The 23,541-nt window shown below is 37.5% G+C and overlaps 1 long non-coding RNA gene across 3 annotated transcripts in view; it reads right to left on the bottom strand.

Annotated features, from left to right (window-relative positions):
- Nucleotides 1-534: 534 nt before the first annotated feature.
- Nucleotides 535-23,541, bottom strand: part of LOC110341461 — a 60,362-nt gene continuing 37,355 nt past the window's right edge. For 2 of the 3 annotated variants that reach the window (XR_005869549.1, XR_002383414.2), the window contains 2 exons: nucleotides 16,491-20,753; nucleotides 535-581 (listed from right to left, as the gene is read on the bottom strand). This is a non-coding gene — a long non-coding RNA (uncharacterized LOC110341461). The remainder of the gene's footprint in view (nucleotides 582-16,490; nucleotides 20,754-23,541) is intronic. The other variant, XR_005869550.1, reaches the window with a different exon arrangement.

Below are 23,541 nucleotides of genomic sequence, written 5' to 3'. Positions count from 1 at the left end.
ATGACAGGTAAAATCTGTCTGTAACTCCATTTTCAGGGTCTATAACATTCTCTCCTGACCTCTGTGGGAACAAGGAAGGCACATGGTACATAGACACACATTCTGATAAAACAACCTCAAAAGTTAAAAAGATGCAAAAACCTATTGCAATTTTTTGTCTTTTCCTTCATTTCTGAAATGTTTTTTTTGGTTTTTCGAGACAGGATTTCTTTGTTACTTTGGAGGCTATCCTGGAAGTAGCTCTGTGGTCTCAAACTCACAGAGATCCACCGGCCTCTGCCTCCCAAGTGCCGGGATTAAAGCCATGCGCCAGCACCACCACCACCTGGCCAATTTCTTGAATTTTTTTGTTTTTTATTCCATTTTTAAATGATTTTTCTCGTTGCTTCTTTTAGGGACTACATCATCTGCATGAAGTTGTTTTTAAGGTTGTTCTCCTCTGCTTCATCTGTGCTGGGATGTTCAGGTCTTGCTGGTGTAGAGTCCCTAGACTCTGGTGGTGTCATATTGGTTTTTCTGTTGTTAAATGTGTTCTTATATTGTTGTCTTCCCATCCCTTCTTCCAGTGGAGGGTATGGGTCCTGAAAATGTTAGAAACATAGAGCATACTTCAAAATAATAAAGATTATAGACAACAGAGCAGTATCTGACATAGTAAATGGAGAGGAATAGAGTACTGACTCTAAAATCAATAATATAAACAAATGAACATTTCCTCTAAAATCAGGAACAGAACAAGAATGCCTCTTGTCCCTTCTTTCATTTTATTACAGTGCTTGATTTCTTAGCTATAGAAAATAGACAGGAGAGAGACATAAAATAGATAAAACAGGAAAAGAGGACTATCCTTATTTGTAGATAACATGATTTTTTAAATATTGATTTTAGTTTTATGTGCATGAGTCTTTTGTTTCTGTCTATGTCTTTGAACCATGTATATACAATGACTACCGAGGCAACTACAGGACATCAGATGTCCTGGAACAGGAATTACAGAATGTTGACATATGGGTGCTGGAAACTAAACCTGGGCCCTCTGGAAGAGCAGCAAGTGCTCCTAACTGCTGTCATTTCTCCAGCCCTAATTATGATGATTAACATTATTCTTTATTCAAAAATACCCTCTATAATCTACTTAACCTCTTAGACCTAATAAACACAGTAAAGTTGCAGGATAAAAAGTGTGTGTGTGTGTGTGTGTGTGTGTGTGTGTGTGTGTATGAGAGATTTTGTTAATTGCTGGTTGATGACTGGAGAGTCCAGCCCACTGTGGGTGGTGCTATTCTGTGGACTTGGTATTTAAGACAAGTAGATGAGCAAACAAGACAGAACAAGCCAGTAAACAGCATTCTTCTGCGATTTCTGCTTAAGTCCCTGTCTTCATGTTCCTGCCTAGAGCTCTTGCTCTGGTTCACCTTGACGATGGACTATAACCTGTGAATTGAAAAAAAGCAGTTGTTTTCTGCAGCTGCAGGCGATGAAACACAAACCATAAATCTCAACAAAACCCATGTGTATTTTACTGGGGAAAAGGAGCAAAGGAAGGGGTAGGTGTTGATCAACCAGGAATAGAGAAGGAAGGAGGCAAACAGAGTTGGGAGGCGCTCACTTAAAAGGGAAAGCTTACACATGTGTACAGAGTCCTTACACAGCCACATAATGCATGTAGCAGCCACATAAAACAGGGCCCTTTGAGCTGTCTAAATATCTTCCTAAATGTCAGTGTGCGTACCCTGCCAGTTGTCAGGGGGCAGGGTAAGCATACTGCCAGGATATCAATGCTCTCCTATGCCAAATTGCTATTGATAATGGCGTTTAGCACAACAGCAGAAAGTGATTGCACTATGTCTTTGGAGCCCTATCAAAATGTTTACTGAACTTACATTCTCTTACAGATTTAAATAAAAAATACTTTTTAAAGATATGTTGTAATTCCTACAACATAAACTAAAACTAGTTCATAGTCTAAATATAATGCTCCAGAGTAACTTTTATTGTGTGTTTCTGGAGAGGGGGAAGGTACACATTCATATCTGTATAGGACTAAGATGATCATGTTTGCCTACAGGGACATCTGTACCAATATGCGTTATGAGATCTTATGAGCTTACCATCTGATCTTCCAGAAAGTGGTTTTCAGTTGCTTTAAATACACCTCCTTGCACTTAAGAAGATCCACTTACCTTTTTTTGTAGTTTCCCTTGACAGCTGTAACTTAACAAGTTGCCTCATCGCTGAGAATCATAAGCAGACATGGTTCACGGATAGGTGTTACCTTGTGTAATAGGTCTTAGAAAATTTTAGTTGAAGCACTGGGGATGGAGTATGTGAGCAAGTGGTATCTAACTGATAATTTGCTTTGTTGAAAACCCAAAATCCAATTGAGATTTCCACAGCATTTCACACTCCTAAGGATTCTAACATTTTAGGCTAAAAGAAACAAGGTTTTTTACATATTTGGCAGCCAACTGTTGGAAAGGCATTGCCAGTCAGGTTAGCATACTACACAACCTGCTAAGAAAGCTTGAAGCTGCTTAGCCACATGTTTCTGTCTGAAAATCCCACAGGCAGCCAGCCAGAGCCATTAGGTAAATTCTGGTTGAGCTAGGCTTGACCCTTTCAGATATTTTGAAACATGCCTAAGTGCCTGTCAAAGTGCATCAGTGGACTCTGTAGTTACAAATGAGAATGTTGCTGCTGGCAATGTTTCCCATGCTTAAAAACAGACACTAAAGGCCCAGCCATCTCTCACTAGGGCTTGCCAGGAGAAAGGTTATTGAAGCAGGTGGCAGAGTAATGTATAGATGCCCACTATTCCACTATTCCACTATTCCACTATTCCACTATTCAGATCACATAAACCTACATTTACTTAACAGTGTGCACCTCTTATGTTTATTAAAGTTATACCTATAGCTGGACTAATGGTAGCTCTTTCACATGTGATACAGATTCAAGACAAAAATATTAATAAGGATGTGGAATACTTTAAAAACTGGAAAGTTTTAAAAATCAAGCTAATCTAAATGGCATAACACATTTTACCACCACTAACAAAACTTTATGTATTTTAAAGTCTATACAGAATACTTAAAAGGATATGTCCCACTTTGCTTTATAATCAAAATTGAATATATTTATGACCATTATAATTGTATGCCTTGTATTTCCTGCCCTTAATCAAATTAAAGTTAAAAATCAAGTGAAACATACCTGCATATTTACAAGTTTTAAAATACACTTTGAATACATCATGTTTTTTTACAATACAAAATTTAAAACATACTGAATGGTATGAAAAGTCAAAATTTGTTGCTATGATTTAAAAAGTAGAAAGAAATTAATTTTCCCAAATATTTATTTGGGAAAAAATAGCAAATCAGTACTGTATCCTAAAATACAAAACCTTAAGATGTAGAGAACAACAGGCATGAAGCCACAGAAGTAAATGACTATGCAAAGAACACTTTCATAACACAGAAAGTAGCCAATGAATAAATAAATTATTTTAAAAAATGAATTTGGTAGTGAGAAAATATCAGTAAAATTTGTTAAATGCCTAGCTAAACTAATTAATAAAACAGCATACACCCTGGGCATGGTGGCACACACCTTTAATCCAACACTCAGTAGGCTAAGCAGTTGGACCTCTGTGAGTTCGAGATCAGCCTGGTCTACAAATTGAGTACCAGGACAGCCAGGGCTGTTACACAGAGAAACCCTGTCTCAAAAACCAAATACAAAATGAAAGAAAAAAACAAGCAAGAAAATAGTATGAAATTTAGTAATATCAGTGAAAAGGGCACATATTGAGCATACATCCAACAATTTAAAAAATAACTGAATAGTTAGTATATTTTAAGCCCATACACTTGAAAAAAATGATGAAGTAGAAATAGACATCGAAGGGTACAAGTTAGAAGCACACTGACGAGAAATAGTTGTGTGAAAAGGAACTTCATGGATAAAAAATTTATGTATTTTTATTTTGAAAGTAGGATTATGATACAGTAAATTTAATATTTATATATAAGATGAAGTGACGGTCATAACTCATGTTAATCTGATTCTTTTGTGCCTATGAAATTCAATCTATTCATTGAAAAGAAATCCTTTTGTATTACCCTGAACTTGGGAATTTATCTCTGGAATGCTTTTAAAAAACAAGCCCAGCTTTCTTCCATGCAGAACATACTATGCAGACAATGAAAGGCATGCCACATGTTAGGAGAAAATAATTGTATAGTATCTGATAAGGCACACATGAGAGGATTCTTATATCTCAGTATCATAAGAATCAGCTTGAGCAGAAGTTTGGGTAGACTATTTACAAGATAAGATAAACAAGTATCTTCCAGCAATGGACTACCACTATGGAAAGAGAAAAACAGGAAGTCCCAAAGCATGAGATGACTTAAAGATTCTCAACATCATTTTGTCAAGTGAAAAGCAAAGAGCTGATGCACGTATGCACTGCACCTGTAGGACCAGATTTGCAGCTTCCTTTCCCTCACATACCAGAATGACACACATTACAAAGGCTTGGACACCACTGCCTCCCATTCTGTCCTCCCACAAACAACACTACATGGAGTCTTCTAGGAAAAGATCACCTTTCAACTCAACATAGCAGTGTCAGCAATTTACTCCATAAGTATCTTTCTATTTCCTATTTTCTTTTATTTAATCTCCATTCTTGCATATGTATCTCATGATGGTTTTGTATTGCTCAGTTGTTTTAGATTTTCTGTGTGTGTTCCCTTGCACAGCCTAATACAAATCATCTTTACTATATTTTCACCTATATCTCAAGGCTTTCTCTCTTATTCCTACATCTACTTGTTCTCCCATTCATATTCCCATCATCTTTGTACCTTACAATTTTAGTAACTGTCCACAACTTTAATACTCTCTAAAATCTGTAGACCCTAGAAATACCCCAACTTATTTACCTATTTTTTATTTTTAAAAATTAGTCTAGTATTTATCTCTATCCCTACCATTCTTACTTCCCTGTCAATCCTGAACTTAACTGAAATCCCAATACACACCATTTATTTTGATTGTCTGTGCTTTAATCATTATTGAAATGAAAGATGTCATTGCTGTTAACTGAATAGAATAATACTTGCATGGTGGTAACATCCAACACCGTTGGTTGTTCTCATAGCTATTATTCTATTCAGGGAATGAGATGTTGTCTATATCAGTCCACCTTGAAACATTATTGCTCCTAACCCTAAAGCACTGAATCATCTTGGTATGTAAGCATTTTCATGAAAGAGCATCATCTCTGCTCTGCTTGACCAGCCAACAGTTTCAAGGTTTTGCCTATTTAGCAGAGTACACCCGAACTCAACCGACCATATAGTTAGTTGCTCTATGGAGATGGGTTGCATCTTAATTCATCTGGACCTGCAATAGACCCTGTTAAAAGGAGAGATAAATTTTAACTATGTTAAGCTACTAAACTATCTTTTAAGTCATGTGACTCTGTGATCTGGAGACATGACTCAGTAGTTGAGAACACTTAACTGCTCTTCCAGAGGACCCAGGTTTGGTTACCATAACCCATACCATACAGCTCACAATTGCCTTCAACTGCAGTTCCATTAACTCAGCACTTGCCAGCCTTTGTAAGCACCTTCATGTACACCATGCACATCAAATTTTGCTGGTAAACAACAGATAGATAGATAGATAGATAGATAGATAGATAGATAGATAGATGGATGGATGGATGGATGGATGGATGGATGGATGGATACATACATCATACATACATACATACATACATACATACATACATAAATCTAAGTGTGACTTTGGCTTGGCTTTGTCATTGTTTGTTTTGCCTTCTACTTAATTTGGCTAAGTGTGGTGTGATCTCATACAGTAGTATGAGTGTAGAGATGTTTGCCATATAGGAGATACGAAAGTAACAATTAGATACACTGGAGAAAGCCATTAAGCCTTATACTATAGCACCATAGCTAATAAATAGGTAATAAATACAGTGTGGAAGAGCAGTCATTTAAAAGAACTGATCAAACTCATGTGAAGTGGAACTGAACACTATCTTAAAAGTTTGTGGAGTCGCCGGGCGGTGGTGGTGCACGCCTTTAATCCCAGCACTCGGGAGGCAGAGGCAGGCGGATCTCTGTGAGTTCGAGGCCGGGCTGGACCGACAGCCTCCAAAACAATACAGAGAAGCCCTGTCTTGTAAAAAAAACAAAAAAAAAGTTTGTGGAGTCATCAAGGAAGTTGACCAACCATGCCCAAGTCTATGGCTAATACAATCCTAAGCTTAAAAGTAAGCAAAGTTATATGGGAATTTATGGTAGTGAGATGTAAATTGAAGTATAGACTTTTGGTTGCTTGAATTTAAAACCTGTGGAAGAACCTGCTTGAGTCAAAGTTACTCTCATGTCTCCTACTCACAATATTCACCACCAAGGAAAATGAGACAGTCTAACCATATTATCCTGTAGGTTATATTTTCTTGAATTCTACATAAATACATCTTTTATTCAGATGCCAATCTCATGATGTATCTATAGGCCCCTCTTGTTTTCTAGAAGAACCTATATTTCATTGTCATTTTATCAGTTTGCTATAATGAAGACATATAAAGCAATTTCTATAGAAAAGTCATAGCATACATTGTATGTTCACTTTAACACTCTGGTTCTTAGAGGTTGGACAACGTATTAATTTATTCATCAGTAAATATTTGGTACTAGTGTATGAAGTGTAGTTTCACATGATGGATACTACAATGAAGTAAGCTGGAAACACTAATCGTGGTACTTACAGCCTAAGGAGGAACACATACTAAAGGCATATCATAAGAAGCCAAGACAAAAGAATGCTGTGATGCACTTCCATAATTAATTCTTCATATCACAAACATTTAGATTAATGGTATTAGATGCTTCACTACAGTTATTTAAAGAAAACTAAAAGATTTATGGGGATTAGGAATATTATCAGGTTTAAGAAAACTATAGGTATTAGGGAACTACAAATATTTCATTAACATTTATTCAAAAAGTAGCATGTATATGTACATATATATGTATATATATATAGTGAACAATGAATTTGTCTTTCATTCCAAATATATGTGAGCCGAGAAACATGCTATAAATAGGGTAATAATTATCACATTGGACCAATTTAAATTCAAAACACTTGCTGAAGTGCTTTCACAACTTCAAAGCTGTGCTTGGGAATGAAACACCTAAGGAAAAAAAGCTGCAGAGTATAATGATACTGTGCCTTATTCCTTAGTTTTATTGTACTATAGATAGATTCTAAAAGTGTTTGCAAATAAAACAGCTGCTATGCCGTGTTGATTTATCTAGAAACAAGATGCATTTTAACCAAGCATTGCTTTAGTTCAGGGACAACCCAGGTGTCAAGAGATCACATCACTAAAATGTGTGCTGAAGTCACAGGTTTCTACTGTCCTAGGTCAGATGGAAATACTCCGTCTTCAGCTACAGGGCAAACAACAAAGAGTGGAACACTGTGCATCCCTGCGGATCTCTTAATTCACTAGCCAACCCATATTCTCTTTTCTAAATATTGTTCATGGTATAGCATCCAGCATCCTTAAAACAAGCAAGATTATTGAGTGATGGGTTAGCTGTTGCATGTAGGATACAAATAATTAGAGAGAAGGGAAGATTTTATTTCTCCTTTTTTGTTTAAAGGGGAAACACAGATGACTGGTTTCTCAGGTCTCACCAAGAATGTTGAAACATCCTAAAAAATTGTCCCTCCATTTCTAGTTCCCTTCTGAAATAAAGTCAAATGGTATGCTTTCTCTGTGTTTGGTCATGCATTGTTCTATTTTTAAGTGACAGGAAAGAAGAGTAAAAAAAAAAAAAAAGAAGAGTTAACGTGACAACTCAGGGGATATTACATCTAAATAGAAAAGTATTATCCTGTCAAGAGTTTAGAGGACAAGCTGGCAGACAAAAAGTGTCTCCGAATTGGAACTCAAGTAGAATAAGTGAATGAATGATACAAAACCTAAACTGAGAGTTAGCTGTAAATAAAAGAATCCACTATCCCAGTGTTTTTTGTGAAGGTCTAGAACCAAATATTACACTGTGAGCTATATGCTCCATGTTTCAACTAATGAACTCAAATTTTTTGCATAAAATACACATACACAATATCTAAAACAGAGATTATAGCTATGTTTAAATAAATCTTAATTTATACACACTGAACAGAAATTTCATGTTATTTTCATCTATAATCTTTCTATTGTTCAAATTTTACGTTCTTTTCATTGATAATAATTTTTATTTTTTCAACTATTAAATTTTCTTGTTTTTATTAGTTCCTTGAGAATTCCATGCAATGTTATTTAGATCCTATTCATATCTCCTTCCTTCCTCCAGATCCAGTTGCCTTGTCCTACCTACTGCAATTTGTGTCCTTTTCCCTCCCCGTTCACTTATACTGCCCATCTACTCTTGGGTGTGTGGCCTTCCCTGGGAAGACCCACCAGCAAAGACCCACAGCATTAAAGAACTGATTCTTTCTTCCCAAGCAGGTACCAACTGCCTACAGTTTCATAGTAAATGGATGGGAATTCGTCCATAGCTCCCCTCTTGAAGAGTTGTGGGTCTGGGTGTTAATTGTCATCTACTGTGAAAAGAAGCATCTCTGATGAGGCCAGAGAGTGCAGTAATCATAACTATAACTTTACCTATATTAATAGGTATAGCAATAAAAAAGTATGAGTCAGTGTAAGACTATGTCCACTTACAAGATTAATAGTAATAGGCTATTCCCTGGGGACTATGACCTGTCTATTCACAGATTTTGGACCTGACAATGGTATCCATCTAGTGGAGTGGACTTTACATTCAATCAAAAAGAGGTTTATAATCAGTAAGCAGGTCTACATGATTAGTCATTGTGTAGGTTGCAGAGTTCACAGCTTGTCAAGATTGCTATTTCATTTTTTTCAGTATTGGGCAAAGTACCTCCCAGAGCAATGGAAGCTAGCTAGTAGAGATGAAGCTTCCATGTCAATACAAGCTTGATTTCTTCATATTCTGTATCTTAAGTAATGGTGCCATCAGCAACACAGTCTTGTTGAGTTTTGCAGGGTAGCAAACAGAATTGCCATAGCCTGTAATATTTGGAGGTCTATGGGACCTTACTAGCTAATAACTCCAAAAGAGGGAACCTATTAATGTGATTGAGCATTTCATTTCTTCTTCTCGAGTGTCTAGTATTTGTCTCTTTGAAGGAAACTCCATTTAAACTCTTTATATATGTGTTTGGATATATTTAAGAAGCTTCTACAACAGTGGGTTTGCAATAAGACCCTTTTTATATTTGTTTATTGTGGTAGCTCTCCTTCCCTGCTGTCCTTCATGAACTCTAGCTCCCCATCCATTCTTCATTAAACCATTCCTATATCATTATTCACCACTTAATCCTTTATACTACTCTCCTCCCTTGAATACTCCCACATGGCTCCTCACTAATACCTAAATTCTATAGGTCTTCCAAATGGAACATAAATATCTAAAGATTCAAGGCTAATATCTATAAATCAGAGAAAATATGTGACATTTGTCTTTTTGAGTCTGTGATAATTCACTCACAATTATTGTTTCCAGATCTGTTCAATTATCTGTAAATTTTATAATTTTATATTCTTAATAACTGAGTAATATTCCACAATGTAAATGTGGCATATTTTATTATTCATCCATCAACTATTAGATATCTAGGCTATTTTCATTTTCTATGTAGTGTGGATAAAGCAGGAATGAATGTGAATGTTCTATAGCATGATATAAAGTCCCTTGGGTATATCCTCCAGAGCACTATAAATGGATTAGATGGTAGATCTTTTGCTCACTTTTTGAGTAAACTCCACAGTGATTTCCATACTGGATGTACCAGTTTACGCCACAACCAGCAATGAATAAGTGTTCTACTTTCTCCATATCCACACCAGCATTTGTTATTATTTGGTCCTTGGGTCTTAGCTTTTCTGATTGGGGTAAGATAGAAACAATAGGAAACCTTCCTTGGCTGGCAGAGCACTCAAAAGTATGTTGGTCTAGAGGCCATAGTGTGCAGGGCAGTGGTGGCACAAACCTTTATTCAAAGCACTAAGGAGGCAGAGACAGACAAATCTGCACAAGTTCAAGGCCTACTTATTCTACAGAGTGAATTCCAGGACAGCTAGGGCTGTTACACAGGAAACCCTGTCTTAAAAAGCAAAAAAACAAAACAAAACAAACAAACAAAAAACAAAAGCCATAGTGTGCCAACCTGTATGCTGTCCTAAAATATTCTAATCAGGGCTTGATATGTCGCTTATTAAAAACATAGCTTTACAAAGCAAAGCAATGCACAACTTATCCATGTAAAAGACTATAGGAAAATGTATTTTTGTTTTATAACATCACAAATATTACATTTATTAATGGATCAAGTGTACTGTAGTACATATTCATCAACAGTACATATTTTTAATTGTATTTATTTTGTGTGTATGGATATTTGTTTGCAAGAATGTCTGTATCACATCCATGCCTGATATTTGAGCCAAAGAGGGTGTTTTATCCCCCTAGAACTGGAGTTATAGAAGGTTTGTGAGCACCATGTGGCTGTTAGGAATTGAACCCAAATTCTCAAGAAGAGAAGTTAGCACTCTTAACCACAGACCTATGTTGCTAGCTGATGGTGAAGTCCTGTGTATATGTCAATAAAGCACTGTTGGCCAATAGGGAAGCAAGATAGGTGGGGCTAGAAGTTGAGGAGGATTCTGGGAAAGAGACACAGAGGCAGGGACGATGTAGCCTGCCAGAGGAGTAAGAGGTTCGGACCCTTTTCTCCAATAAGAGAAATACTTAGATTAACAATTATGGGTTAAATACTTAAATCAGAGCTAGCCAGCAAGAAACAAGAAAATGGCCAACAGTTTCATAATTAATATAGTATCCTATGTTTTTTGGGGACTGTAACTGTTTCAGGCCCAGGCTGATGGCAGGGAAGGCTAAACCCTACAGCTAGCCCCAGCAGTATGTATTATTATGGTAAATTGTGACCATTCAGTGCATGCTGTAGATAATGAACAAATTGGGTATTTGGCATTTGAGTCTCCTTAACCATATCATTTCTTTGTATTCAAAATGTTCAAATGTTTCAGTTTTGTTCTTTACAGATTATATAACAAATTAATTTGTAAATTGCAGCCACCCTTTTGTACTATGGAACATTATAAAATATTCCTCTCCTCTACTTGTACTTTAGTAGCTGTTGTGTTATTGTTTCCCTTCTCAACCAATATTGATTCTACTTTTTGTTTCTATAAATCAACTATTCCCACTTTTACATATGAGTAAGCACTTTACCATGTGTGTGTGGCATGTTTAGTCAAATTTCTTATCACATCAGGATTCTAGCACCTAAATGGGAGCACTGCACGTCACCAATATATTAACAACTGGAGAGCCCAAAATGAGCATCACAGTCACTGAGATAGAAGTCTTCAAGTGACAAAGGATGCATGAGAGAAAGATAGACATTACAAATATTTTGATTGTAATTTAGTATGTAACTACTTCTTTATAAATGGGACTAGTCTTCAATGCCTACATGTGTTCACACAGTTTTATTCATTTTGGATTTCCTTTTTTTTTTAGTAACTTATTTTATTTATTTATTTATTTTTCAGTTTAAATTTAGATAAGAAACAAGGTTGCTTCACAAGTCAGTTCCAGGTCCCTCTCCCTTTCCCTCCCCTCCTCCCGTGCCCTCCCCCAAATCCCCCCCTTATCCCCTCATTTCCCCAGGGAATGTGATACCTTCCATGGGGGTATCCATAGTCTGTCATTTCATAAAGGGCAGGGCCTATATCCTTCCCTAAGAGTTCAGGGTGAGAGCGAACCTCACATTGTTGGATAGGAGTCCAAAGTCCTTGTGTATACTCGGGATGGGTACTGATCTGCTGCCCAAGGCTCAATAGATTACCTAGGCCTCCTCACTGACACTCACATTCAGGGGGTCTTGATCCGTCCCATGCTGGATTCCCAGGCTGATGCCTGGGATTCAAGAGTTAACCTTTGTCAGGTCAGCTGTTTCTGGGGGTTAACCCAGCCCAGTCGTAATTCCTTTGGTCATCAGTCCTTCCTCTCTGTTACTGGCTTTCTTGAGTTCAGCTCAGTAATTAACCGAGGGAGTCTGCCTCTTCTTCAATCAGCCACTAAATGAAGTTTCTGTTTCCCAGACTCTTTGGCCATGGGATTGTAGGCTGGCACTCCCCAGATCTATGTCTAAAATCCATATATGAGAGAGTACATGCCATGTTTCTCTTTTTGTGACTGGGTTACCTCACTCAGGATGGTTTCTTTGCGAATCTCAGGATTCCATTGTTTTTTTCTGCTGAATAGTACTCCATTGTGTAAATGTACCACATTTTCTCTATCCACTCTTCGGTTGAGGGACATCTAGGTTGCTTCCAAGTTCTGGCTATTACAAATAATGCTGCTATGAACATAGTGGAACAGACATCTTTGTTGTATGAATGGGCATCTTTTGGATATATGCCTAAGAGTGGAGTTGCTGAGTCTTGTGGTAAGTTTATTCCCGTTTTTCTGAGGAATCTCCATACTGATTTCCAAAGTGGCTGAACCAGTTGGCACTCCCACTAGGAATGGAGGAGTGTCTCCCTTTCACCACATCCTCTCCAGCATAAATTGTCATTGGTGTTTTTGATTTTAGCCATTCTGACAGGAGTGAGATGGTATCTCAGAGTTGTTTTGATTTGCATTTCCCGGATGGCTAAGGATGTTGAGCCCTTTCTCAAGTGCCTCTCAGCCATTTTAGACTCCTCTATTGAAAACTCTCTATCTAGTTCTGCAGCTGGTTTTCTATCTCCAAACAATTGTGTCTTCAAGAAACCACCCTAACTGCAACAGGAAAGTTAGTTTTTAGGAGTGAAACCTGTCAAGTCATGCCTCCCCTCAGGCCCAGACTCTTGAACTTTGCCCTGCTCTAGAATCCATCCAGAGAAGGCAGATGCTCCAGCCAAATGGCCAAGCAGTGGAGGTCCCTCTAAGAACTCTTAATGAGCATCTTATCTAGAACTATACTAGCAATTCAGTCCACATAAAGTGTGCACAAGGAGAAGTGTTCTCAGAGGTTTTGCTGTGTGCAGTCAGTCACAACAAAACCAGCAATGAAGGAATCTCATCTTCCATAAACAGTAGAAGGTGATTTACTTATTTTCATGTGACAGTAGCTAAAAGTGAATTAAGTAGTTTTTGAAACATTTGTTGTTTCCTTATAAAGCAGCTACTGCATTACCTCGAGAATCAAATGAATCTTGAGTCTCAAGTTATGAATTAGTTCTAAGTTGAGATGCTGAAACTGACTTGCAATGGGATGCTGCTGCTTACATTTATTTCATCCAGTGTGGTAACCCACAATGCTTTGTGGATTTTATTTTAAGATTATTGATTTTATTCCTTTATTTTTTTACCCTTAGGTATTGGTTTCCCCCAACCAGATAAAGAAATTACACTCTATTAGACTCTTTCAGAATAAAATTCTGCATAGCCTCCTTACAAAGTTAGGGAAATTTTAAATAAAGCCTATTTAATTCCATTAGCCCTTTCCAATAATAATTAAGAATATTCCAATGTTCCTCATTGTCTACTACTATGTAGTCTATATATTTTGATTTCTATAGCTTTGGGAAATTTTCCATAAAAGTGAAATATACCCTAATTTCAAATATTTATGTTGGAATGAAGGAAGCCAATATATTCCTTCTGCATAGCACTTAGAAATCATCCTACAGAGAGTATGAACTTCAGGATTAACAAGTGTAAGGAGATGAAGAGAAGTGAGCAAGAGAGGACGGAGAGCCTGAAGCTAACAGGAAGCAACCCAGTCTCCCAGTCTCAGTGATCCAACTGTAAAGGCTTTAGAGAAAACAGTAGAATCCCGGATGGAGGAACAGCCCCCAGCTGTGAACAGCCATGGGAAATTAAAAGATAGGACAATATGCATAATTTAGCCTGGCTGACAAATTAGCATTCATTCCTGTCTATGAATACACTGCTTTGGCCAGACAACAATTAATGTGCCAGCTAAGCTTTTAATTCAAAGGGCATTATAAAGATCAAAAGAAAAAAATAACTCTTCCTAAAGTCTTTTATTTAGAGTTCTAAAAACATCTTGAATTAAATAGAAAGAACAGCTCATTTACTTTCAACTACATTTGCCACTTGTTTCTCATAGATGAAGAGAAATACAACATGGAGACTCCTGGGGACAATTTTTCAAATCCATGAATTATTAGTCCACAGATCATGACCATTGCTTGGTCCATATTTCAACAATATTAGGAATATGGTTGCAATACACCGTGATCGGTGTCAAGTATAATTGAACTTAGGTTATTTATTTTTAAAAATGCTACACAGAACAGAGTAGTTCTTAATATAAAAATTAAAATTCAACTAATGGCTCATGTTATGAAAGAGCACATCTGGAGACTCAGAAATATGTTAATTTGGTCCCTGATCTCAAGCAGCTTCCTCAAGACTGTAAGAATTTATTGTAGATTATTTGACTTCTCTCCAGGCTCCATTTTCTCAACCTGGGGAGGTCAATCCTCAAATAGTTGAACAACAGTAACCAGTTAGTGGATCATTATTTTTTCAAATAGGAAATTTCTGGGGTTATATTTTTAACCCAAATAGAGGAGTGTGTGCATAGGGGAGGGTGTTTATATTTTTCAAAACCCAAGGATTTCTTGAGGGTACTTAAAGAGAAAAAAAAGCAAGAGGGCTTATTTATCAAAGTTTATTTAGCAAAGTCCAGTTTCAACATTTCTAATAAATTCTCAATCATTTGAAGGTAGATTGAACATATACACATGTATGTGCATATAGTTATATATACATGTGTACATGTGTGTTAGTATCTGTTTATTTTCAATACTGTAGGCAACCTGAGAACCTTTCTACACTAATCTAAATCACATGCAGGTCATCTGTTCTCATGTTCCCTTCAGCAAAATAGTATGTATAATATGTACTATATAATGAACTTAGCTGTGATGAGAACAGGTCAGAATTGCACTTGCTGAAGGGTCACTAAATGTGATTAATTCTAACATAAACATAGAATATTCATGGCTCTAAATGAAACCAGATGAAAACCAAACATGAAATGAGTCGGCAGAGTATTCTGAGTGTTTTATGGTCACACTGTGACTCCCAACATGCCAGCATATGTGTTAGTTGACAGCATATAAATCGAAAGAAGAGCCATTTTCTTCACGGAGTAAGAATTTTAATTATTACATAGAATATTTCTATTTGTTTTAAAGAAAAAATGTTTTATTTGAACAATCCAACCAAGAAACATGTTAATAACCAAAGAACAATGCTTTGGGGGAAATGGAAATAGTTTGTGCTCTCTAACTCATGAGTTTTCCTTTCAATAGTCTAATTTAATTTTAGGGAAAAATTGGTGATTTTGGCCATTTTCCAAGACATTCTTTATCCCTTCTCTCTCATCTCCAAGAATCTCTTAGTTCTGCAGAATAGCTGGCAGGAAGAGTTTGTTTACTGGTGAGTTTTAAAGCGCTTTAACATCTCCAGTTTAATCCTCCCAGTATATATGTGATGAGAAAGACTATATCAATGGCTGTTGTGCTGCTGAGGTATATCCATGAGAGATGCAGAGGCAGAGGATGAGCCCAGTTCTCTGGGTGAGGTACTCGTACTCTAGGGCTGAATCACCCAGGCATTGACCACACCACTGAGGGCTGCAATACAGTTCCCAAGGAACATGAGACGCTGAGCCTCTCAGCTCTGGGACCACATAAGACTCAAAAGAGATGAGGCCTGGCGCCAACAACTCCAGCTGTACAGGCTTAGTTTGAACTACCTAGAGGCTATCCTAAGCCACTTCCTGTATCCTTAAGCCCTGCTGAATGATACTGAAGTTCTTTTCCCAACAACCACTTCTAAGGTCAGCAGCAACAGCTTGTGGACAAAGTGCGGTGTAATTTTCAGCTTTCTCAAAGAGTATAGTGTAATTAATATTGTCTCTCCTTTAAAAATGAGGTAGAATTCTGTGGTGAAATACACACACACACACACAGACACACACACTATGCCCTTTAGCTGATTGATGATGAAAATATGGTACATGCATGCAATAGAATTATGTTAATCTGTAAAGAAAATTGAAATCATGAACTTTGTAGGTAAATGAATGGGGGTATGTATATTGAGTAACGCAGGCACAGTAAGACAAATGTCACATTTTGTGTCTTATTTGTAATTACTAGCTCTGATCTTTTGATGTGAGTATATAAGCTAGAGTAACCTCAGATACCAAGAATGTAAAAGGGCACAGAGGGAGAGAGAAGAGCCCAGAAAGAGGAATTCATGCCTGGTGCTGTAATTCTAGCCAATTACCTGTGGCTGGTGATGTCATGGACCATAGAGGAGAATGTAAACCATCTTGAGCCCCGGTTGCATTCTTAATATTTATCCTTGTACCCACAGGTAAGTGTGGTTCTCATTCCTCATCAAAGAAGCTTCTGATTGCAGCAGACAGAGACTGTCACTGAAATTCAGAACTGCCACAAATGAAGAAAACAGATGAACTTGGGCTAGAGTCAGAGGAACAGAATGGATGCTCTGAGATAATGTCTTCTGTGTGTGACCGGAAAGCTATACTCAGGAAATCTTACCAATACATTGCCTAAAGAAAACCAGAACAGTTCCAACACATGCCAGTACAGATGGGGAATCTTCCAAGGCTTCACATCTAGGTGTAGATCTATAGGCAATCAAAGGCTGCTCTCTAACTATCCACTCTCTGGTTTATAGCTACCCAGATAGTGTCAGGAATGGGCCCCCTCTAAGGTTATGGGTCTCTAGGTGGACCTATGATAGGTTAGTCACTCCCACAAGTATTGTATCACCTTTACCACAGCACATGCACATCTTTCAGGAAGGACAAATTTTAACTCCAAGATTAAGTGGCTGAATTGGTGTTTGAAATAACACTGCATGTCTGGCAAAGCCATAGGAAATCATAGTATCTTTTGTTTACTCTCTCTGTCTCCCCCTTCCTCTCTCCTCTCTCTCTCTCTCTCTCTCTCTCTCTCTCTCTCTCTCTCTCTCTCTCTCTCTCTCTCTCTCTGTCTCTGTCTCTCTCTGTGTAATGAAATTATGCCACTTGGGGTTATAATGCTCCATTTAAGAGCCATAATCTATTAATAAAATCTCCAGGGTCAAGGATAGGCAATCTGTTTTTGAACTTTGATCAGAGCAGTCTAATAAATTTACAACAATGCAGACTATTGCCATTGCCAACAGTAGCCTCAGATCTTGAAGGTGCTGACCACACTACATAGTTAAGACACAGGACATGAAGGAATCAGCTGGAAAAGACCTGGAAGCATCCTCCCTGAGGACCAGCTCCTTCTACTGCAATGGTGAGTCTTCTTACCTCAATAGCTGAAACTGGACAATCCCTCACCTACATGCAAAAAGGACTCTCTAGATGCTGTCAAGATGATGATCAATACTAAAAATCATACTAGTGTGTGACTTACTTTCCAAAAGCATCCTGCTCTCTGGAAGTAGCCTTCATCCAACTCTTCAACAGCTTCTGACCCATTTTCTGACCACAAGGGAAATTCCCATCTAGTAACTCCCACACATTTCCCAGAGTGCAGCAGTCTCCCCCAATTTCTTGCATATAGTATTGAGCTTAGATTTCAGACTCCATCAGTTCACAAACACCTGTGCTATGGTTCTGCAATTTCTTGACCCTCTCTTTATTTAGCCTTAATGAACACAATGCCCTTTCCCTATGCTGAGAAAACCACAGGAACAACTACTAAACAATTTTACTAAAATCTGTGACCCAAGTCAAAGATATCTTCAATTATGCACCCAACTAGGTCCATCTGAATCATTCCAAGGAGTATAGTAATCACATTGTTGTATTGGAAAATGAGGGAATTTTCAATATCTGTCTAATATTAACAGACTCAAAGTTTTTATCGATGCGCTAATAATCAATGATCATATATATATATATATATATATGAGTTTTTAAAATGAAAATATTTCTATGCATATCAACAATGGTATTCTTCTAATCATTACCTTTTCTAGGTTTTTTAATTGAGTATACAATAAGGCTAGTTACTTATGCAAGAAAAAAATGAAGATGACTGAGTTTGGGAACAAAGGCAAAAAATGATAAATTCTGAATAACTTCCATAAGTATACTCCATTTTAATCCAACATTCAGTAATTTTTCATCTCTAACATTCTAGTTTATAACCAAATACCAAAAGGCTTGTGGCAGATGCCCTGACAATGGAAACTACAGAAATCCCGTAAAACTCACCTTTGAAGTTTTTGCATTTGAAGCAAGAGGATCTTTGACTAAAAGTTGGATTTTACATCAATACCAGTGTAATCAGTGCATATAAATATGGTTTAACAGTAAAAAGGCATAGAGATCATACCCCCACTGTATGCAGAGTGATCATAATAAAGGTGCATATATTCACAACACTGAAATATTCTCATCTGAAGATAATGCCAGTGCTTAGTTTATGCTTATCATCCTGAGAACTAAGATTGAACGAGCAGGCACTCTGTGCTGTGCTCAAACTGTAAGGAAACCTAAACAAAAAGACATCATTAAATTTACCTAAAGATGTATTAAATGACAGTTGGTAGAAGCCGGGAGACAGTGTATTGCCTCGGATTCCCAGTCTCTCCTATTGGTCCTTTTCCCAAAACCAATACTTACTTTCACTGGGTTCATGATGGCGGATAATTCCTTCATCTTCATGTATCTTTCCACGGAAGGAGGTATCACATTCTATTTTAAAGATTTGTGTGTATGTGTGCATATGTGTGTGTGTGTGTGTGTGTGTGTGTGCTTATCTGTGTTTATGTGCAACACCTGAATAAAGGTGCCCACTAAAGTCAGAAGAGGGCATTTGAGCAGGAGTTACAAAAGATACTAGGAAGGATCCAAACCCAGGTTTCTGTAAGAGCAGTAAGTGTTTTTAACCACTGTGCCATCTCTCTGGCCCCAGCATCCTTTCTTAAACTAGTAAGTAGTCCATTTTCCTGACATCTTTTTTACTCTGGAGAATCTCCATTTCCTAGACTGAATAATAATTATTTATTGATAAATATTATTTATTATTTATAAATATTATTTATAGTATAACCATCTATTGTGAAAGGTTTGATGGGCAATGTTATTGCGCATGTGTGTCTCTTACTGGCTAATGAACAAAACACTGATTGGCTGATTGGTCAGAAAGGAAGTGACATAGCTGGACAGAATCAGGATATATGCAGGGACAAATAGGAAATAGCTCTCTTCTCTGCAGAGACACTAATCAGTCATCATGTAGCAGGCAAAGCAGCTGCAGGTCCTGCATTCCCTGGTAAAATAAAACTATGAGGAAATACATGGATTAATAGAAATGGGTTAATATTTAAGATAGAGCTGGCTAAATAAGAACCTGTAGTCACTGGCCAACAGTTTCATAATTAATATAGCATCTGTGTGTTCATTTGGGACTGAGAAGGGCAGTGGCACCAGTTGGGACAAACAACCAATTATCATTACACACTCCCAAGTGTTCCCATCAGGAGTTTCTCCAAATGCATGAATATAAAACACGGCATATGATCCCAGAATTTTGAGTGTCAGGTGGTCTCTGACCTAAGAATTCCAGTCAGCTGCAAATGCAAGAAGGTGCTTTTCAGCAACCTTAAAATATTGTAGCTTGTCCTTTCCATGCAGGATGCCTGGCGGTAGACAGACATAGATGGCTTCTTACTTTTCTTCTGTAATATTTTTAAATTCCTGCTTTCAAATGTCATTTGTTTCTCTATATGCCAAAAGACAAAAAGTAGGAAAAGAGGCACAAACAACACTGGCCAGACTGTGTCCTTTGGATACTACCATCCATAAAACAGCTGGGGATTTGATGTTTGTTTTTATTTTAGAGGAAGGAAAAGGAGCAGTGAATGGGTGAATATGAGCAATGTATATTTCCTACTCTACTGTTCCACCTCTGCCCAGCTCTGTGCTGGCTAGTCAAATTGAACATCCAGGCAATGGGAAAAATTCTTTTGGGAGTATAATATAAGAAGCTTTCCCAAATACCTCCTTCTAAAGATGAGTAGCAAGAGCTCCCTCCAGCCCTTACAGTCATAAATCAAAAATGTCTGCAAATGTTGAAAGGATTCGTAAAAGGACTCTACACTGTATGCTGAAAATAATCAATAAAAGACACTTACCATGTAAAAGTCAAGAAATCTTTGGTTTGGGGTTATATTAAGTTGCCACTTCACACTCAGCCTGTCTGTTGTATGTCTATTTAATGAAGTGTACACCCACTGGCACCAGGACCACAGATCTGTCTTCATGAGGATATCACTTATCTTAAATGGCACATTCCTACTTTTGACTCAGAACAGCTTTTCCCTGAGTAAACAAACTGAAAACAGACCTACCTGGTGTGCTCGAAACAACCCAGGATGAAGATGTGGTGCTTGCTGTATGCCCTTGAAGCAGGGCTACCTGGTGTGTTCCAAAACAGCCCAGGATGAAGATGTGGTGCTTGCTGTGTGACCCTGAGCAAGAGGTTCAGTCCTTCTGACCTGAGTGGTTCGTCCAAGATGCTGTGGGCATCAAACAAAAGTATATCTGACACCATACATGTAAATACGTATTGTCCAAGTCTGGTTTCCTTCTCTGAGAACACATGGAAGTTGAATGTTAGGTATGAGTATACAAGAGTGGAGAAGGCAAATGATATTCTCAGTCTCTTGGAACTTTCATTTGCCAAAGTAATGATGAAAATAATTACTAATGTGAATAGAAATTTTACATTCTTATTAGTACTGTTATTATCCATACTTTAGCTTCTGTGGTTCCATAAGTCTCAGGGGGTGGGATGAGGATTTTTGCTCCTTCAATGAAATTACTATTGCAGACAAGAAAGTAAATGATCAAGTAATGAGTCTGAAATCACACAACTAATAAATTGTAGACTTGGATTCATCTACACATCCCTTCTTTTCTTGGTTTAATTTTAAACTATGTTCGAAATGTTAGCACACTAGATACCCCATAAGAGAATGTAAAGTTATGCCGGGTGGTGGTGGCGCACGCCTTTAATCCCAGCATTCGGGAGGCCAAGGCAGGCGGATCTCTGTGAGTTCGAGGCCGGGCTGGACCGATAGCCTCCAAAACATACAGAGAAACCCTGTCTCGTAAAAACCAAAAAAGAGAGAGAGAGAGAGAGAGAGAGAGAGAGAGAGAGAGAGAGAGAGAGAGAGAGAGAGAGAGAGAGAGAGAATGTAAAGTTACAATTTTCAGTCTTCTGTTTGTGACACACATATTTTCTTAAATGGATCAGGAGCTGCTTGGAACATGTCACAAGTAAGTCACCTTCATCTTTGACTTTACAGTTTTGCAGTGCTTTCACTGAGTGAGGGGACAAATGAATGTCCTATTAATAAATTAGCACTTGTCTATATAGATGGTCTTTCTTCTCATAGTTTACTAAATCTTATTAGAAGTTTCTCGAATGTTTTTTTTTTCTTTTATCCCAGAAATTCTGTTGGTATTAGTGTTTATGGCCAATGTAGTACTATATCAACGAATGTGAAAATTAAACAGTAGACTACCACACGAAATCAATTATATTATATGAATGCTTACACAGAATAAAATCAAATTTGTAAAATATGTAAATGATGTATGGAAAAATAAGGTTATAAAGGACTTTCAGAGTCAGAAAAGCAAGTTGAGAAATGTGCGAAAGAATTCTCACCAGCTAAGCAGGCATTGAGCAGATGTAATGCTGGGTGAGTTGGAAAAAAAAAAGATTTGTGTAACCAAGGGTTGGATTCCCTCAGGCTTTCAGAAATAAAGGCAATTTGAAGTGTTGTTTGTGATAAAATTAGGGAGTTACATGAATGCCTGACAAAGAAGACAAAACATGACTTTGGGAATTTTTGGAGGTTGGGGGAGTTGAGGGAGAGCATCTTTGACTAAATTGAATCTCAGGACATTCAGGAAGTGATTATCAATGTCAGTTGCAAAGAGGTATTTTAAAACTCAATAGCTAAAAGAAGAGATGCATGTGTATTTTACAGAAGTGAATATATGATCCAGAGGGAGGCAACATAGTATGAAAGAGCAGAAGCCTTGAGTTGGGTGTTCTCTCAGGGACTGAACTATTGATCTGTCAATAGTTGATATTGATACTATTGATCAAATGAAAAGAGGCTTAAAGAAGTTACTTAGGTCAGTACCACTGAGAGTCTGATCTGGCACAGTGGCAGCAGAAATTGAAAGAAAATGAAGAATAAGAACACATGCCATGACCGTGTCTTTAAATACAAAGGAAAATCCATTTGTCTGTGGATGGCTGGTCACTGTAGCTCTCCAAATTGGCTGGCCTTCAGAGCACCTGCAGGTGCTTTCGTAAAGAGAACACTGTACATTAAATTAACCACTCCTCATTGCTCCCCGCAAATATGATTTGATATGTGCATGAAGAAATCTGGGAGTCTTATTAAAATCTTGGATGATATCATTTAGCAGCCAGATGGTGAGAACTATGACCTTTGGTAATCCATTTTATGTCATCAGCAGCTTTGTATCCAACTGAGATTCATTTAAGTTGAAGATATTACATTTTTATATGATATGTAATCTGGAAAGCAGGAGAATATAGCCAATATTTGAGTGTACCATTAGGGTGGTTGAGACTGATTCACTAACATGAATATAAAATAGAAGTCTTGTATGGGTAGGTATTCCTCCTAGGTATCTAGAAACTTTTATCACAGAAGCAGCTATAATGGGATATGGCATTGAAAAGGGCAGTATCTTGTAATATGGAATAGAAATATCTCCTGAAGTGCAGAAATAAAGATAGATAGGAAGGAAGGAAGGACTAAGAATGTAGCTTAAAATAAGAAAGTATAGTGAAGTCTGCAAAATATCCCAATAATGGAATTTTTATTCAAAATGAGTATTTCATGAACAAAACACAACAAAAGTGAGTATGGTGTGAACCATGTTGTATGATGCACTGTCTTCTGCAATTATGAAAATGTTGAAACCTTATGGGTCCGTAGTATAAATGGAATCCTGATCTCCATTTCATCAACCACATCACTTCAGTTTATAATTCACTAGAGATTTTATATGTGTCAACTTCCTGCCTCCAAGGGGAACATTTCTAGGATGTGCTATGCACTGTCTTCTCTACCTCCCCAGTGGCATGAAGCCCAGACTATACATGTGACTGTTGACTAATGAATAACAAGGATAGCCTTTCCTTTTGATCTAAAGTATCTCTATTTCTTACCAGTTGTTATGGACTGGATATTTTTAACCCTTCCTACATCCTGATGCTGAAACTCTGCTTCTGTGGGATGGTATCAGGTAGAA

This window comes from Mesocricetus auratus, unplaced genomic scaffold (assembly GCF_017639785.1).
Source record: "Mesocricetus auratus isolate SY011 unplaced genomic scaffold, BCM_Maur_2.0 Super-Scaffold_100018, whole genome shotgun sequence".
Lineage (NCBI taxonomy): Eukaryota > Metazoa > Chordata > Mammalia > Rodentia > Cricetidae > Mesocricetus > Mesocricetus auratus.
The sequence above is the reverse complement of the archived record's forward strand: the minus strand, read 5'-3'. Positions and strand labels throughout refer to the sequence as shown.